The sequence below is a fragment of the Manis javanica genome, chromosome 8, assembly GCF_040802235.1.
Source record: "Manis javanica isolate MJ-LG chromosome 8, MJ_LKY, whole genome shotgun sequence".
In the NCBI taxonomy this organism is placed as follows: Eukaryota; Metazoa; Chordata; class Mammalia; order Pholidota; family Manidae; genus Manis; species Manis javanica.
The window spans coordinates 60,626,448-60,645,088 of record NC_133163.1 but is presented as its reverse complement, the minus strand read 5'-3'; the positions used below and the strand labels follow the sequence as shown (position 1 = coordinate 60,645,088).

Sequence of the window (18,641 nt, the reverse complement as noted above, 5' to 3'; positions counted from 1 at the left end):
TTATCTTTCTTTGCCTGACTTATTTCACTTAGCATAATACCCTCTAGGTCTTTCTGTGTTGTCACAAATGTCAGGATTTCTTTCTTTTTTTTAATGGGTGAATATTATTATTATTATTAATATATTATTTTATTATATTGTGTCATATTAATAAGATGTTAATGATATTATTCTATTGTGTATATGTACCACATCTTCTTTATCCATTTATCTATTGACAGACACACTGTTACTTTCACATCTTAGCTATTGTAAATAATGCAGTAATAAATATAGGTTTGCATATATCTTTTTGAATCATGAATTTTGTTTTCTTTGGGTAAATTCCTAGTGCAGTTACTGGGTTATATGGTATTTCTATTTTTAGTTTTTTGAGGAACTTTCATACTGTTTTCCGTAGTGACTACACCGATTTACATTCCCACCAACCATGTAGGAGGGCTCCCTTTTCTCCACTTGTTTGCCAACACTTGTTGCTTCTTGTCTTTTTAGGATAGTGGCCACTGTAACTGCTGTGAGGTGATATCTCATTGTGGTTTAATTTATATTTCCCTGATGATTAACAATGTGGAGCAGCTTTTCATGTGTCTATTGGCCATCAGTATGGATTTTTTGGGATAATATCTGTTTACGTCCTCTGCCCATTTTTTAAATTGGATTGTTTGTTTCTTTGGTGTTGAGTCATATGAGTTCATTGTGTATTTTGGATGTTAACCCCTTATCAGATATATCATTTACAAATACATTCTCCAATACTATAGGATGTCTTTGTTGATGATATCCTTTGCTGTACAGGAGTTTTTTAGTTTTATGTAGTCCCACTTGTTTGTTTTTGCTTTTATTTTCCTTGCCCAGGGAATGAATATCTTTAAATACACACACACACACACACACACACATACACACACACGTGCACATGCACATATATATGTGTATATATATAGCCTTGTGTGTTTGTTTACAGATTATGATATATAATTTCATTATAGAACATTTTGGGGGAACCTAAAGGTCAGAGAAGAAAATAAGTCATTCATAATCCTATCATTCCAAAACACCATTATAATATTTTGGTATATATTCTTCCAAACATGGAGTTTGAAAATCTCCAGACATCATCACTCTGAAGGCATAAGTGAAGTTGAAGCAACAGTAATTATCTTAAACTTCACTGACCTGTGCTCCCTCCCGTCAATGTAAGAGCCTGAGCCCACTTCAATACTGCATCATGTTACTTGAGGCCTGGCCAGGAGTAGCTCCTGTGGCTTTAACAAGCATGTCTTCCACACTCTAAGGTCGCCTGCAAAAATGACAGCTCTTCCTCTGCCTGATGTCTTTATCTTCGTTGATAATTTGCCAAGTGAATTGTCTTCAGATCCTCCCTAAATTGCAAAACATTGAGCAACAAAAATGGGCCAAATGCCCTGAGTTTGTCACTATGGCAGATTTGTGCTGTGTTCCATGCTCCACCTGACGTGTTGCTATCCCGGGACCCAAGCAGAGGTGCTTGGCCCACATGCCTCACAGAGAGTTTCACAAAAACATTTCCCTGTATCAGCATCTGCTCGTTTTTTAGGGCTCAAGCATAATGTGTGGGGCTGGGAACAATACCATTCTGTTTTATGCAGCCTTTGTTTCTCTCCCTCTAAGTCTAGCAGGACGTTTTTTCCTCTGCATAACAATGTGTGCAAACAGATGCCTCCTCTGGCCCCACCAATATGTTCGGATATGTTGTCAAAACCTAGGTTCAAGCTGATATCCCCATGATATGTTTGTTTTAGCTAGGACTTTTTCTCTTCGCAATGTAAGGAAATGTCTCTTAAATAGCCTTAAGTTAAAAAAAAAAGAGGTTATCTTGGTTTCCTCTTTCCAATTCTCAGTCTGGTTCTCTTTAAGTAGTGGGCATGATGACCAGGGGTAGACTAAGATCCCCATTCTAAAAAGCTTAACAATTATAGCAGGAGGAGAGAACTTCTCCTGATATTGGATCTGACAAAAGTCTCAATGAAGATTCTGATTGTCCTCATTGAGATCACATGCTTATTATGTAACATTCCCTCTAGCCAGAGGATTGAATTCCCTGACAGGTTACAGTTACAACAGGCTTATATTAGTAGGATCAAGGACCAAAAAAATTATTAATATCGGAGTGGAAAATGGCTGGTTTCCAAAAAGGTGCCAGACAGACAATACCCAAATATCTATATAATATTCATATTTTGTTGTGATCGTAGAATGTAAGTTACCTACAGGCAGGTTTTTTTCAGCTTTATTCATTATTCTATTCTCAGTGTCATGTTACATACTTTAAAAATTATTTTTCACCAAACACTGTATTGCCATCATTTCCTCATATGATTAAATGTCTTCCATAATTTTTCCATAATTTGCATAATTCCAAAATATTTTTCCATGATTTTAATGGCTCTACAGCATTCTGTTAATTAGATATGCCTTAATTTAGCCAATACTGAACGTTGGGTATTTATTTTTTGAATCTGAAATCTTTCTAAGAGCAAAGCCGTCATCCTGAGAATTGTTATATATAACCTGCCCTGTTCCTTCCAGGTTTCCCTTCTCAGCCTCCACGGAGGCAGGAGAGACAGAGGCGGTGAAGTGTACATAGTAATGTTTATTTACTGTCTAAAAAAATCCTTCTGTTTCTTTCTATCATTACAATACTTCTAACACAAGTTGTGTGTTATTTTGCACACACTTACCAGTTCTCTGATGCTAACTAGGTGTCTAGCAACTCAGTTCAATTCCTACATGAATAGTTGGTGCAGATCCCGTAAGTTAAGTGTTCAGTCCCAGAGGACTGTTCTTACTTCAGATGCCATTCGCAAGTGGAAGGTCACCAGGTAATCCATAACTTCTGGCAAACTTGGCTACAAATTGGAGGTTCCCATGGCCCTCCTTTGGATTCATGCATTTGTTAGAACAGCTCACAGAACTTAGGGAAACACTTACATTACTGGTTTATTACATAATAAAATATACACATGAATAGCTAGATGAAGGGATTCATAAAGCAATGTCTGGAAGGGTTCTGAGCGCAGGAGCCCCTGTTCCTGTGGACCTGGAGCAGCCACCCTCCCAGCATGTAGATGTGTTCACCAGCCTGGAAGCTCCCTGAACCTTTGACCACTGGGAATTTTACAGAGGTTTCATAAAGTAGGCATAATGGATTATAAACTCCATTTCCAGCCTGTCTCCAGTTTCCCTTCTTTGGAGAATGAGCAAAGGGGTTCTGAAAGTTCTGTTGTTGGGAAATCCACTCCAGGGAGGTCTCCCTTGCCAGCTAGGAGAGATCTCACCCAGGAGAGGGCTCTTGATCCTGATTGTGAAGAACAGGTGGAACAAGTGCAAGTAAGAAAGGGATTCGTTAAAGTGAAAGTAGCAGCAAGTGTCAGTGTTGTGTAGTTCCAGGGAAAGTGGCTCTTTTACTTGTGCAGCAGAGAGCAAGGAAGAGCAGAGGGGAAAAAGGGGAAGTTTACTGAACTCTTGCTCAGCATAGGGCACATCCCCTGCCAACTCCTAAGGCCAGGGTCACCTGGTGCCCAATATCTGCTGCTTGAGTCTACACAAGGTGGGAACTGTGTCCCACGGGTGGAGGTGCTGAGGAGCACTGGATGGAGTGAGATTATGTTCTGGGAACTTCCCAAAGCAAAGGAAAAGAGACACTTGGGCAGGCTGTTAAAGGATGTGATCATAGGTTGAAATTCCACCCAGTCACCCAGGTGACCTGACTGTGCAAGCCCCTCTCTACTCAGAGGTTTCCACAGCTGCTTCCAATTTGTCAGAAATGAAACAGGGAGAGAGAAAGACAAGAAGGTTGAATGCAACAGCAAAGTGATGAAGACACTACTGGTGGAGAGTCTCTCAAGCCTGATTAAGGTATTCATCCTTGTTTGTCATGAGAAAGAAGTCAGAGACAAAGCTCAAGGGGCACCAAACAGGTTTTATTTAAAGGGACAATATACACTCAGGAGTGTGGGCAACCTCAGAGAGACCTACTTAAGGGTTTAAGGCTTGGGGTAGGGGTTGGTGTAAGGCCTGGTGTATACAAGTGGTTAATAATTCCTTTGGAGTTTTGCCTCAAGAAAAGGGTTATTTAGGTGACTGTGTTGATCTGGATCCCAGCATTCTTTATCTGCACAGGTAGGTTTGTTTGTACTTTGTCTTCTGTCCTGGTTACAATGTTACCTAATGGGTTAAGGTGACTGGAAAAAGGGAGAACAGCATAAAGGTTAAGAATAAACTCAGCCTTTGTTTGCAGGCTAAATTGATTTTAGAATGGCATGACTATTGCCCCATGTACCTGCTCTCATCTCCATGCTCCTAGTCACGGCTTTCTGGAGACCAGACCTCATCCAGGAGCCTGGGAAGAGCCATCATTAGAACAAAAGATGTTCTTATCATGAAGGAAATTCCAAAGGATTTAGGAACTTCATGTCAGATTCTTGAGCCCATCACTTAGGAAATTACAAAGGAGCCCTCAGTCAGGAACCAGAGACAGAGACCAATATATGTATTCTCTAGTATTTTACATTTATTCACACTGATTTTGACCTATTCAGAAAAGAAACAGCAGGTCTGCAATACTTATTTATGAATGTGCTGGCTGGCCCTGCCCAATTCTATTTGGATACCTGGACTATCCCCCTATGATCCTATACTTTGTGTTCAGCATAAACCTTCTCAAATCATGCCCTGACCATTTGCCATAGTGGCATTTGAGGCTCTGCCCTGATTCCTAATTACTTCATTTGCATTTGTATCTTCTAATTCATTTGTTAGCATAAGAATGGGTGCCACTGTCTAGTTTCACTTTCATTGGAATCCTCTCTCCATTTGCTCAGTCTCCTTTCAGTCCAGGAGCCCAAGACCATAAACACTTAGCAGTCTCCTCCTTTTTGTTGCATTGTTTTTCTCTAAAGTCTTGCCAGCTGTGCAAAACTATTTTATTTTTACTAACCCTGTCTTTTAACATTATAGATTTTGTTTCTGTTCAGTGCTATACCACCAAAAGAAAGCATGTTCAAATATGTTAAAAAGAAAACCACAGGCCCCAAATGAAGTTACTTCTACTTACCCAAGTCATCAAACTGGGGTTTAATACCTAACCTAACTGTAGTTTCAACCTCTCACAGAAATGTAGTCTTAACAGCCAATCAGGAATTTTCTGGTCAGCACTAATGAGGTAATCTGTCACATGAGTCCTCTCCTTCCCCTCCTCACAGAAATCTGATGAGGTAATTTGCTTGAAAATGCCCCTGCTCTTCCCCCTAAGGGAAGGTGACTTTATCTGAAACAATCTCTTCTTTTCTTTTGCTAAAAACTTCCTTGCCCTGCACTCCTTCTTATAAAAATATTCCCTTTTGTAAAACTCCAGGCAAGTATCAAATTTCTCTATTTGTTAGATGAGATGCTGCCCAATTCATTAACTGCTTAATAAAACCAATTAGATTTTCGCATTCACGTGGTTAAATTTTGTTTTGTAACAAGTGATTCTCTCTGAAAGTCTCTGCACCCCCTTATAAAACTGTATCAAATCACTGAAACCTCATTCAAAGACCCTGCTTTAGTTTATGTAGTTTATGCTTCATTCCTAAAATGTAAAATAAGAATGGTAACAATACATATATCAGAGGGCTGTTATTTGCCTAAATGAGTTTACAATATTGCCTAGCATATACTAAGTACTCAGTAAGTATCAGCTAACCATTACAGTTATTATTGCTATACTGTTCTTCTCTAAGAGCAAGTTTTATCTGTTAGTATAAAGATACTGGGCTTAATAAATGTAAGGGGGCTAGCACCTGAAAATAGAGTCTATAGGATATCAAGGATGATTTACTGCCTTTGTGTTGCTCTGGCAGGAGGGGGTTCCCTGCTCTGGGCAAGTTCACTATGGAATTGCTAAGACCGAATAAAGACAAGAGCAAAGGGTTCATACCATGTTTATTCCCATGGCTGACACCCTGCTATGTACAAGCAGAAAAGACAGCTCAGTCTCCCTTGGCTCTGGCACTGCTCCCTCCTGCTCCCCAGCATGGGCTTAATCCTCTCCTAGCATGGGGGCTCCACGGCTTCCCTCTGCCAGATTCTGTTCTCTCCCATTCTTCCTCTAGGCTTCCCTTCTCCACTCTCTCCTGTTCTCCCAGCCCTCTAGTTCCCTGCCCCTACACCTGGAGGAACTCTGTTGGCAGGTCTCTCTGGTCACTGGTGGATGTCCAACCAATGAGGTGCCAGGAACTGAGGAGAGAATGGATGTTTCCTCTCCACCCCCTGCGGGCCAGTACTCCCCATGACTGACCAGCTACTCTGTCCCTGGTAAACATCCCATAGATACGCAGACAGCCTCTTATGCACACAGTGGGTAATATTAAGGCCAGGTGAGTATCCTGGTGAGAAATTTCCATTTTCTCTACACTTTGGTAATAACAATTAACATATATGAAAAACTCAATTTGCTTCAGTAGTTTCTGTACAATGCTGGTTCTTGCTTTCATGATGTCAAGTTCTTTTGTATCCTGACTGTTCTGTATCTTTATGGGGGCCAGCTCTCAGTTAGAGCTGGTGTCCAGTTTTCCTAGTGGTGGGAGGGACTTTAAAAATCCTTCCTAAGAGTCCTTACGGGGAATGGATTCCCCATTGTGTGTCATAATGAGGTTTCTGTTGATAAAAGATAAACTGAAGCATATTAAAAATTTTAAGCATCAACTTGAACAAAAGTTAATTTGAATAGGGCAGCGTCCCTTCTAGCAGATAGAAAGGAATTCTGAGAAGCTGTACAGGCAAACACAAAGGCAGTAAATCATCCTTGATATCCTATCCCTTATAGGCAAAAGGGAGTGGAAATAGGATGTTATTCTAGGCAGAATTGAGTGTTGGTTATTGCAAGGTTACTTACCCCTTAGGGGACGGAAAGGGTCTATCAGGCCCATTACCTAACTAGCTTTTCTCAGGCAATTCTTGATTGACATGTTTAAGATTCCATTTCTGAAAGAGCCAGAACTGTAATTAAGTTAAATCTTGGTTTGATGATGTGGAGCTTAGAACAAGTAAATCCATTTTAAACCTATTGTCTGGTTTTTTTAACACTATGTGACACCATTAAACCTGAGAGCTGGAACTGATGAACCCTACTGTCTTTATGTTCACTTTTTGTTCAGTATCTATGGCCTTCTAAAGCACTGCATAATACCAGTATATTTTCCAGCTTAGGAGGCTGTTACCAACTGTGCAGTTGGCAGGAGGCAGAGGAAAGAGCGTGGAAGCCAATGATCCAGAGTTGCATTCTACCTCATGAGGAGGTCATCAACAAAGCAATGATCACTCAGAGTGAAGGATCCAAAGTGCACACAGTTGTGGAAAAGATAGAGACAATACCATCCTCAGAGCAGGAATATCGCCAATCCTCTTCTCTCAAAGGTGAGCTCCTCAAGGACAGGGGTCCTGTCTTAAGCATCTCCAGATCTCTGATGTCTGCCTAAATGTAATCAAGTGCCTCCCATAGATGAGGCTCTGTGGAGAGGACTTACCTGATCTCGATGAATTACCATCACAACCTGAAGGGTAGGCAGAAGTGGATTCACTGAAGAGCCAGAAAGTGAGAAGTACTGTGTAGTAAAATATAGAGTTGTAGAATGAGAAGCCAGGTTCAGGTCTGACTGGCCACAAAGCCTTGACAGGTATGCAGTGGGTGATCAGGAGTATGGGCTCTGGAACTAGACTACCTGATTTCAAATCCTGGCTTTGTCCCTCGCTAGCTGTGTGACTTTAGGCCAGGCACCTAATCTTTCTGCTTCTCCATTCCCAGGAAATGGGGATTATAACAGTACTTACCTAATAGGGCTGGTACTAGCTTAAATAAGTATTGCTTGTCATATGCCAAGTGTTCAGGAAATACTAGCTAAAATAACTATTATTATTATTACTCCACTGTCCTAAGAATGGGTCTTATATTTTATTCTGAGAACACTGGAGTCAATAAATGTGAGGGAGTTACAATTCTGAAAACAGAATCTGCAAGATCTGAAAGATAAAATTACTGCTTGACTCCCTTAGTATCTTTTAGTATCTTTCTTTACATTATGTTTGGATCTTGCTCAGGCTTATTCCCTACAAAGAGACAGAATGTACTAAAATTCTACCTGGGCAATAGTTTCAACACTAGACAGTGTTTCTGTCCATAGAAGTCATAAAAAAATCATGGAAAATTTCATCTTAAGAGTGTAACTGATCTAACAAAGGAAAGCACAGCAGTGATACACTAGTGCTAACTTTTTTTGGGTTTCTGTTTCCCACGATAAATGTACAAGTCTGAATATTTTAATCCATTAAGCTTTTCATTTTATAAAATGCTGAAAAATTACATATTTTATATACAGAGAAGCTCCTGGAATCTAATACTTCTAATTTAATTTTTTTTCCTTAAAAAATGGTTGGATAAGTGTGAAAATGGAATATTCTTTCTTTTAAGCAAGGGAGGAAATTATACTTATTGTACTTTATGCTTGATCCAATTAATTTTGTCCCTCTAATTCATTACTCAGTGGTAAATCTAGAGACATATAATGCTGATCATTACTTTTAGTGTTTGCAACTGTTCTGTGGGTGTGGTTGGGTATTCAGAGAATGTGGGGGTAGCAAGAGAGGTTGCTATATTTTGCATATTTTGTTTCTTTCATTAAAAGAGCATTTTTAGAAGTGTACACATATTTTGTACTTTTCAAAGACAATAAAGTTAATCTTCATATCCAGAAAAAGTATGTTGGGAAAAAAATTATAGCCAGATGTTACTTTTTAAAATGCATTTTAGAAATTTCCTTGTGGATTCAGATTTTTCTAGTATAAAGTAATTTTTCTCCCCCTTTCCTTATACTGTGGACAGGAGAAGAGGAAGGAAATCACTGTGTGCGGCCACTCTGAAGGGGTGGGATGTTAGGCTCCCCCTTTGACTGCAGAGTATCTACAAATTATCTGAAATTCTTCTGCTGGGGAAAGTTGTCTATTCTCCTCAACTTATTTATTTATTCAGTCACTTGCTTAAATCAGTATGGATTCATGAGTACTCATGGGTATTTATTTCATACTTTGAGTTATAAGCCAATATTGGTTTATTAATTCTGTTGCACAAATCGTTCCAGCTTTGTTGCTCAGAGTTCCATTGGGAGCTCTTCTGTTTGGCTGCTGGATCCTTAACATACTCTCATCATTGTTTATCTTCTTTAAAGCAATTCCTTTCTTTCTGATACTTCAAGACACCCCAGGTTCATCTTGTGTATTTCCTGCCCCAGTCCTAGAATCAGCCATTTCTCCCGGAAGCTCTGGTTCCTTTTATTGAAGGATGGTATTAAAAACCAAGATCTGGGCACTGGATGTGCTCCTTGGTGCTGGGCTCTCTCAGCTGAAATAACAAGGGGATATGTGTGTGTATTCTAGCCTATGCAAATATTCTAAACTATATGTATATATCTAACCTATGTATATCTAAAAAATATTCGTATATGTAACCAACTGTGTCTGTATGATATAGCTGGTCTAATGGATTCGTATTGTTTCCAAGTCTAATCCATTTACTGTACGGCTCATTTTAGTTTTCTCCCCTTGCTTTTTGTACCATCCCATTCCCACCATCTGCCATCCATTTACTTAATTACAATTCTGGCATATACATACAATACTTTCAAAACCGTTAACTCATACTCCAGTGTGAAAGAACTTTTACGACTAGAGTTCATCTCCAGTTCCTATTGCCTTAGTCCTACAGACTGCATTCATTTCCAGTTCCTTAGGTCCTCATCTTATTCTCCTGCCCACTTCAAATATATGAGGTTGCTTCGTACATTTGTAACATATTTAGATGCTTTTGTCATCTCCCTCATTCTCTGCAGAGGTTCTCCAACCTCCTAAATTAATGTTTTAAAAATTTACATACACGGAAGTTTGTTTTTTGTGCTGTAAAGGTCTGTGGGTTCTGTCACATGTTTAATGTCGTGCATTCACCATTACGGTATCACACAGAATAGTCCTTTCTTCCTAAAAAATAATTCTCTGTGCTTTACCTATTGCATTATCCCAGAGTCCTTGGCAACCACTGACCTATTTACTTTTTTGATAATTTTACCTTCTTTAGGCTATCATATAACTGGAATCACAAAGTGTATATAGCTTCAGACTGGCTTTTTTCACTTATCAATATGCATTTAAGATCATCTACATCTTTTTATAGCTTGATAGCTCTTTTCTTTTTATTGTTGAATAACATTTCATTTTATGCATGTACCACAGTTTGCTTATCTGTTCTAATGGAAGGCATTTTGGTTGCTTCCAGTCTTTGCTGATTATGAATAAAGCTGCTATTAACATTGACATGCAGTGTTTGCATGGACATAAGCTTTCAACTCAGTTGGGAAAATACCTAGAAATGCAAATTGTATGGTAAGGACACATGTAGTTTGGCAAGAATTGGCCAAACTGTCTTCCAAAACAAATGTGCCATTTTCAATTCCCATCAACAAAGAATGAGAGATCGTGTCTCATGTTCATATACTTATTTGCCATCTGTATATTTTCTTTGGGAAGATGTCTATTTAGATCTTTTGCCCATTTTTTCATTGAGGTGTTGATTTTGTTGTTGTTTTTAGAGTTCTTTGTATATTTTGAATACAAGTCCTTAATCAAATATGTGTTGTGCAAATATTTTCTCCCAGTCTGTGGCCTGTCTTTTCATTCTCTTGAATGTCTTTCTCAGATGAACAAGCTTTTTAATGAAGCTCAGTTTATCAACCTTTCTTCTGTGGATCATGCTGTTGGTGTTGTCTTGCTATAGGTCATCACCAGACCTAACATAGTGTAGAGTTTCTCCTATATTTTCTTCAAGAAGTTTTAGAGTTTTGCATTTTACATTTAAGTTTATTATATACTTTGAGTTAATTTTTATGTGAAGTGTAAGATACATGTCTAGGTTAATTTTTTTCATAGGGATATCTGATTGTCCTCACATATTATTTATTGAAAAGGCTATTCTTTTTCTATTGAATTGTCTGCTTCTTTGTCAAATTTCAGTTGACTGTGTTTATGTGGGTCTAGTCTGGGCTCTTTATTGTATGTATCCTTCACTGAGATCATGCTATTTTAATTACTGTAGCCTTATAATAAATGATGGTATTGACTGTGTAGTCCCGTAACTTTGTTATTGTTATTGCTGTTCTTCTCCAGAATTGTGTGGATTGTTCTAGGTCTTTTGCTTTCCCATATAAACTTTAGAATAGCTTGCTGGTATTTTGATTGGGATTGCATTATATCTTTAGATCAAGTTGGGAAGAATTAGTATATTAATTAACAACACTGAGACTTCAGATTCATGAAAAAGAATGATTGCTTTGATTACTTAGATCTTTGATTTTTTTATCACTGTTCTATAATTTTCTATATACAAGTTCTGCAAATGTTTTGGTACATTTAAACATATACATTCATTTTTGGGGAATTCTATTATAAATGGTATTGTTTTATTAATTTCAAATTCCAATTGTTTATTGCTAGCATGTATATAGAAAAGCAATTTTGTGCATTAACTTCATATTCTGTTACTTTGCTATATTTGTGTACTAGTTCCAGAAGTTATTTTGGGATTTTCTACATAGATACTCTTATCATCTGTGAATAGAGATGGTTTTCTTTCTTTCTTTCCCATTTATATGCTTTTTATTTCCTTTTTTTGGTTTTATTTCACTGGCTAGTACTTAGAGTACAACATTGAATTGGAGTGGGGAGTGAGAAATTCTTGTCTTACTTCCAGTCTTGGAGGGGGGGTAAGAGACCAGTATTAAACTAGTTTTTTAATTACCACCTCAATTTTGTTGCTGGTATTTGGTCTGTTTAGATTTTCTGTTTCTTCCTTGGTCAGTCTTGGAAGGTTGTATTTTTCTAGGAAGTTGTCCATTTCTTCTAGGTTTTCCAGCTTGTTAGCATATAGGTTTTCATAGTATTCTCTAATAATTCTTTGTATTTCTGTGGGGTCCATCGTGATTTTTCCTTTCTCGTTTCTGATTCTGTTGATGTGTGTTAATTCTCTTTTTCTCTTAATAAGTTTGGCTAGAGGCTTATCAATTTTGTTTATTTTCTAAAAGAACCAGCTCTTGGTTTCATTGATTTTTTCTATTGTTTTATTCTTCTCAATTTTATTTATTTCTTCTCTGATCTTTATTATGCCCCTCCTTCTGCTGCCATTAGGCCTCATTTGTTCTTCTTTTTCCAATTTCAATAATTGTGACTTTAGACTATTAATTTGGGATTGTTCCTCCTTCTTTAAATATGCCTGGATTGCTATATACTTTCCTCTTAAGACTGCTTTTGCGACGTCCCACAAAAAGTTGGGGCTTTGTGTCATTGTTGTCATTTGTTTCCATGTATTGCTTGATCTCTATTTGAATTTGGTCATTGATCCACTGATAATTTAGGAGCATGTTGTTAAGCCTCCATGTGTTTGTGAGCCTTTTTGCTTTCTTTGTACAATTTATTTATAGTTTTATACCTTTGTGGTCTGAAAAGTTGGTTTGTTAGAATTTCAATCTTTTTGAATTTACTGAGGCTCTTTTTGTGGCCTAGTTTGTGTCTATTCTGTAGAATGTTCCGTGTGCTCTTGAGAAGAATGTGTATGCTGTTGCTTTTGGATGTAGAGTTCTGTAGATGTCTATTAGGTCCATCTGTTCTAGTGTGTTGTTCAGTGCCTCTGTGTCCTTACTTATTTTCTGTCTGGTGGATCTGTTCTTTGGAGTGAGTGATGTGTTGAAGTCTCCTAAAATGAATGCATTGCATTCTGTTTCCTCCTTTAATTCTGTGCTTATTTGTTTCATGTATGTTGGTGCTCCTATATTGGGTGTATATATATTTATAATAGTTATATCCTCTTGTTGGACAGATGCCTTTATCGTTATGTAATGTCCTTCTTTATCTTTTGTTACTTTCTTTGTTTTGAAGTCTATTGTGTCTGATACTAGGACTGCAACACCTGCTTTTTTTCTTCCTGTTGTTTGCATGAAATATCTTTTGCCATTCCTTGACTTTTAGTCTGTGCATGTCTTTGGGTTTGAGGTGAGTCTCTTATAAGCAGCATGTAGATGGATCTTGCTTTTTTTATCCAATGTATTACTCTTTGTCTTTTGATTGCTGCATTCATTCCACTTGCATTTAGGGTGATTATTGAAAGATATGTACTTATTACCATTGCAGGCTTTAGATTCGTGGTTACCAAAGGTTCGAGGTTAATTTCCTTACTATCTAAGAGTCTAACTTAACTCACTTATTATGCTGTTACAAACACAATCTAAAGGTCCTTTATTTTTTCTCCTCCTTTTTCTTCCTCCTCCATTCTTTATATATTAGGTATCATATTCTGTATTCTTTGTCTATCCCTTGATTCACTTTGGGGATAGTTATTTTAATTTTGCATTTGCTTAGTAATTAACTGTTCTACTTTTTTTTACTGTGGTTTTATTTCCTCTGGTGACAGCTATTCAACCTTAGGAACACTTCCATCTATAGCAGTCCCTCCAAAACAGACTGTAGAGATGGTTTGTGGGAGGTAAATTCTTTCAGCTTTTGCTTATCTGGAAATTGTTTAATCCCTCCTTCAAATTTAAATGATAATCTTGCTGGATAAAGTAATCTTGGTTCCAGGCCCTTCTGCTTCATGGCATTAAATACATCATGCCACTCCTTTCTGGCCTATAAGCTTTCTGCTGAGAAGTCTAATGTTAGCCTGATGTGCTTTCCTTTGTATGTGATCTTATTTCTCTCTCTGGCCACTTTTAATAGTCTGTCCTTATTCTTGATCTGTGCCAATTTTATTATTATATGTCTTGGTGTTGTCTTCCTTGGGTCCATTGTGTTGGGAGATCTGTGTACCTCCATGGCCTGAGAAACTATCTCCTTCCCCATATTGGGGACGTTTTCAGCAACTACCTCATCAAAGACACTTTCTATCCCTTTCTCTCTCTCTTCTTCTTCTGGTATCCCTATAATACGAATATTGTTCTGCTTGGATTGGTCACACAGTTCTCTCAATATTATTTCATTCTTAGAGGTCCTTTTTTTCTCTCTGTGCCTCAGCCTCTTTGTATTCCTCTTCTCTAGTTTCTATTTCATTTATCGTCTCCTCCACTATATCCAACCTGCTTTTAATACCCTCCATCATGCTCTTCATGATTGGATCTCCGACCTGAATTCATTCCTGAGTTCTTGGATGTCTTTCCGTACCTCCATTAGGATGTTGATGATTTTTATTTTGAACTCCCTTTCAGCAAGAGTCATGAGGTCCATATCATTTAAATCTTTCTCGGGAGTTGTATTAATAATTTTACTCTAGACCACGTTCCTTTGGCATTTCATATTTGTATATGGTGCCCTCTTGTGTCCATAAGCTCTACTCTGGAGCTGCTCAGCCCCTGAAGCAATGTTGGGGTTCGCAGGGGAGCGGTATTGGTGCCTGGGTGGAGGAAAGAGCTGTTTCCTGCTTCCCGGCTGCTATGCCTGTCTCCACTGCCTGAGCCAGTGGGCCGGGCACACAGGTATAAGCTTTTGTCCCATATCAGCTGGGTATGGATCCCTGCTTTCCACAAGTGGCTGGAATCTCAGTCTCCCCAGGAATTCTGCCTGTATTAGCTTTCCATCCCCATAATCACATGATTATCATGAAAGCACCATGAAATGTAGGTTTGTGCTCCCAGAGCAGATCTCCAGAGCTAGGTATTCAGCAGTCCCAGGCCTTCCACTCCCTCCCTGTTCCGTTTCTCTTACTCCTGCTGGTGAGCTGGGGTGGGGGAAGGGCTTGGGTCCCACTGGGCCACAACTCTGGTACATTACCCTGTTCCATGAGGTCTGTTCTTTTCTCCAGATTTGTGCAGTCTGGCGCAGTCCTCTTTCCTGTTGCTCTCTCAGGATTAGTTGCACCAACAATATTTTCTAATTGTATATGGTTTGAGGAAGAAGCCTCTGTCTCTCCTCTCACACCGCCATCTTTAATCCATTTAAAACCGGGAACATCTTTTTTGTAAGATTTCAGCTGCCACTTTCTTTTGCAGTTTACTCACCAATTTAGAATATCTGAGTCCAACTACTTATTAAATTTAATTCCTTTTCCCATTTCATCCTGTACTCTCTACTTGAATGTCCCAAAGGCGTCTCCCCCTAAGAATGTCTGAAACAGAAATGATTTTCCTAGTCCCAGTGTTTCTTTCCACTTCCCTACTTTCTTAGTTTCATTCCTTTCAGAGGCAAACAATGAGACAAGAATTCCAAAGTAAATAGTTCACTTGGAAAGTGATGAATGAGAGTTTACTCAGGGACTGGAGCAGTGAGAACAGGAAGGGAAGGCAGCGAGAAAGGCTTAGTCGTCAAACCAGTTACCACTATGGGAACCTATAACTGTCCCACCAGGGAACTCTAAGAGTAGAACACAAGCCTCAGAGTAATTCCACGTGTGGTGCAAAGGTGCTGAAGTATTTACCCACAACTCCTAACAATGTCTGAGGGCTGTTGCCCAGACATTAATTCCCAACACTTCCCATCTCCTTTGTCCCTGACACCAGAGAAAGCCCTAGGGCCTTGGAAGCACATTTAGCTGCCAGGCTGTGTGCTATGGTTACGCATGGGGCACCAGCAAAGTCTGCTGACTCTGTTCTGCACTGTGCCTATTGGCACCCACCACCAGTGACCCAGTTAGAAACAACCATCCATGATTTCTCCCTCTTCTTCACCCTCCACAGTAACTCAAACAACTCTTAATTGATTTTACTCTCATCACAGTGTTAACTTTTTTGCCCTTCTCAATCTTATGCCATCTCCTTAATTCAGGGTGTTCATGCCCTTCCTAAAATATCTCCAGGAGAGGATCCCTGTCTGTCTTTTCTGTCCTCCAGGCCCTTCCTTTGAGCTGCCAGCAGAGCCATCTTTTAAAGTACTCCTGGAGAGACATAAGAACAATAACAACCAACATGTATAAGTGCTCTCTCTTACTGTGCCAGACACTGGGCCAAGCATGTTACATGCATTATCTCATTTAACCCTCACACCAAACTTCTAAGACAGGTAATGGATTTTATCCCCATTGTATGGATGAGGTCGCTGAAGCTTAGAGAAGTTAATAAAGTCAGAGCTAATAAGACCAGAGAAGGAATCCAAACCCAGGCCATCTGACTCCAGGACACTGGGGATTGGCAGCCATACAGTATCACCATCATACTCGGTCATCTGTTCCCTCAGTTATGCCATTCCCTCAGTTAAAAGCACAGTTATGCCATTCCCTCAGTTACAAGCACAACCCCATAAATGGTTTCCTAACCCTTCAATGATTAAAGGCTTACCCTTCAAGTGTGACATGACACCATGTCATCTACAGCCTCATGCTCCCTTTCTAGTTATCTTTGTCCACCTGCACCCACATGTATTAATTCATAAATTTAAGCCACAGGGAACAGGAAGTAGTGTGTTTGACTAAAACAGGGGTGCTTTAAGGAGAGTTGTAGAAGATAAGCCTGTGTTCAGATCACAGAGGCCTTCTATAGATCACTAGATCAAGAAACTGTACTTCCCTCCAAGAGGCACCCACCTGCCCAGCCATCGACATTCAGGACCTGCAGCCTCACACCACCAGGAGTGGCCTGAGCCAGCTGGAAGGCTGACTGACCTACAGACCCAGGCACCAGCAAGTCTGGTCTGGCTTCCCGCTGCTCCCTTCACCTGCTTACCCAAGCCCTACCCTTCCTTCCATGGCTGTCTGAACTGTTTGTTCCTCTACTAACGTTCTGCCGGCTACTCATGTCCTCTGCTCTGTGCTCAAAAGAGGTTCAACGTCTGTCAACCAGTATTGCCTTGTATTCTTATGAGGTCATTTCATTTCCGCTGCAAGTAAAGTCTGAAAACATGAGCAGATAAAAGGTGCCTTATATTTCATTGAATGCCCTTTAGCACCTAGAATTTAAATGGCTTGCAATAGACAATTGAATGAATAAGTTAGATGGCCTATCAAGATTCTTTCCAAGTCTGTGGTATTATCACATTTTGAAAGTACACTACCATGTAGTATATTACACATGTCAATGTTGAGAATATTAAACTCTGAAGGTCACCTCAGGTCCAATTAATAACAAGCAATAGGCTATGTTTCGTATATGAAAGTGCCCCACTATCAGTAAAGCAAACATTGTGGAAGTTAAATATTCACTGGGCTGGCTGTTATCAGCCTAAATGGTGTTATGGGTGGTTAATATTACACAGGACAATTCTGTTACCCTTTCAACGAATACCAATCACCCATCACACCCCTGCCAGTTTCCCTGTTCCACCCCCTCTTTATGATTTGGCAGGTTAGCACTTTGGATATAAACACAGTGAGCCCTATTTCCCTGAAAAGGAGTAAAAAAATTCTGTGCAATATGATTTCTTAGTTAAGAAAATCATATTGCACAGAATTCACTTCCAGAATTGGAAGCACATGTATATCACTGCAGTGGAAGCACATGTATATTAGCACTGAATATGCTAATCCCTTCATGTGAGGTGACTATAACTCTCCCTGGAAGAGAGAGATGGATATGGAATTATGTGTTCAGCATGGAGTCAGCATTTCACCATCAACATGGCCAGGAGAATTATGTTCCAATAGAGGGCATATATTTCTGCTGTAAAACTATGCTGCACAGTGCTGGGAGAAATAGAAATTGATCCTCATTAAATGATGATGATGCCAGCCTGTGGCTGGAGATGGAAGGCAGTCTTCCTGGCCAGTAGAGAACTTCATTGATGAGGGCGAGGAAGAAGCTCATGGTGGCCAACTCACAGGAGTACACTATGGCATCAATAAATCAGCTCTAGGAGGCCTTGGTTCAAAATCAATTTTAAGGAAAATTCTGTCTCAGTGACGAGAGCTCTGTTCCCCTGGAAACTGCTAACATAAAATCCAATATCAAAAGATACACTTAGTTACCCAGAATAGATGACTCTCTTTTACAGTATGATTCTTAGAAAAAGTATTTTAATTATTTATTTGGGTTTATTTATAGTAGTAATACTCTGTTATTTCTAATTTCATGCTAATTGCTAATGTAAAAAACATACACCTGAAAAAAGGTTAATTTTTTGAAATTTAATAACAATAATCCTAGCCCCAAACCTACATAATATTCATGAAGGTAGGAAAGTATAACAAAAATTAAAGAGGAGAAGGGCACATGAATGTCTTAGACCTTCCAAATAACTAGAAAGATTAAAGTAAATAAATCTTAGTTTATATGGAAATTCACTTGGAAAACTATTTAAAAATACTAAATATTGTAGAAATATTTAGAAATAAATTTCATGCCATGATCCAGTAACTTCATTTCCAAGAACCCAACTAAGAAAATCATCACTTATTGGTGTTGATACACAATTGGTGGAAAATATTGGGGGGAGGGAGAATCTACCCATATGATGGACTATCATGTAGCCTAATATGGGGACCATGAGACCATACCTCATAGACCTCCAACTACAGGAAATATAATCAACCAAGGGCCCACCTGGTTATTGCATTTTGAAATCCACTGTTAAATCGGCACCAAGATCACACCTCCCAAGGCCTGCTTCCA

At 39.0% G+C, this 18,641-nt stretch overlaps 1 long non-coding RNA gene across 2 annotated transcripts in view; it reads left to right on the top strand.

Annotated features, from left to right (window-relative positions):
• LOC108390044 (uncharacterized) overlaps window positions 1-18,641 on the top strand; it is a 115,367-nt gene that overhangs the window by 7,527 nt on the left and 89,199 nt on the right. For both annotated transcript variants that reach the window (XR_012120539.1, XR_012120540.1), the window contains one exon: window positions 7,226-7,437. This is a non-coding gene — a long non-coding RNA (uncharacterized lncRNA). The remainder of the gene's footprint in view (window positions 1-7,225; window positions 7,438-18,641) is intronic.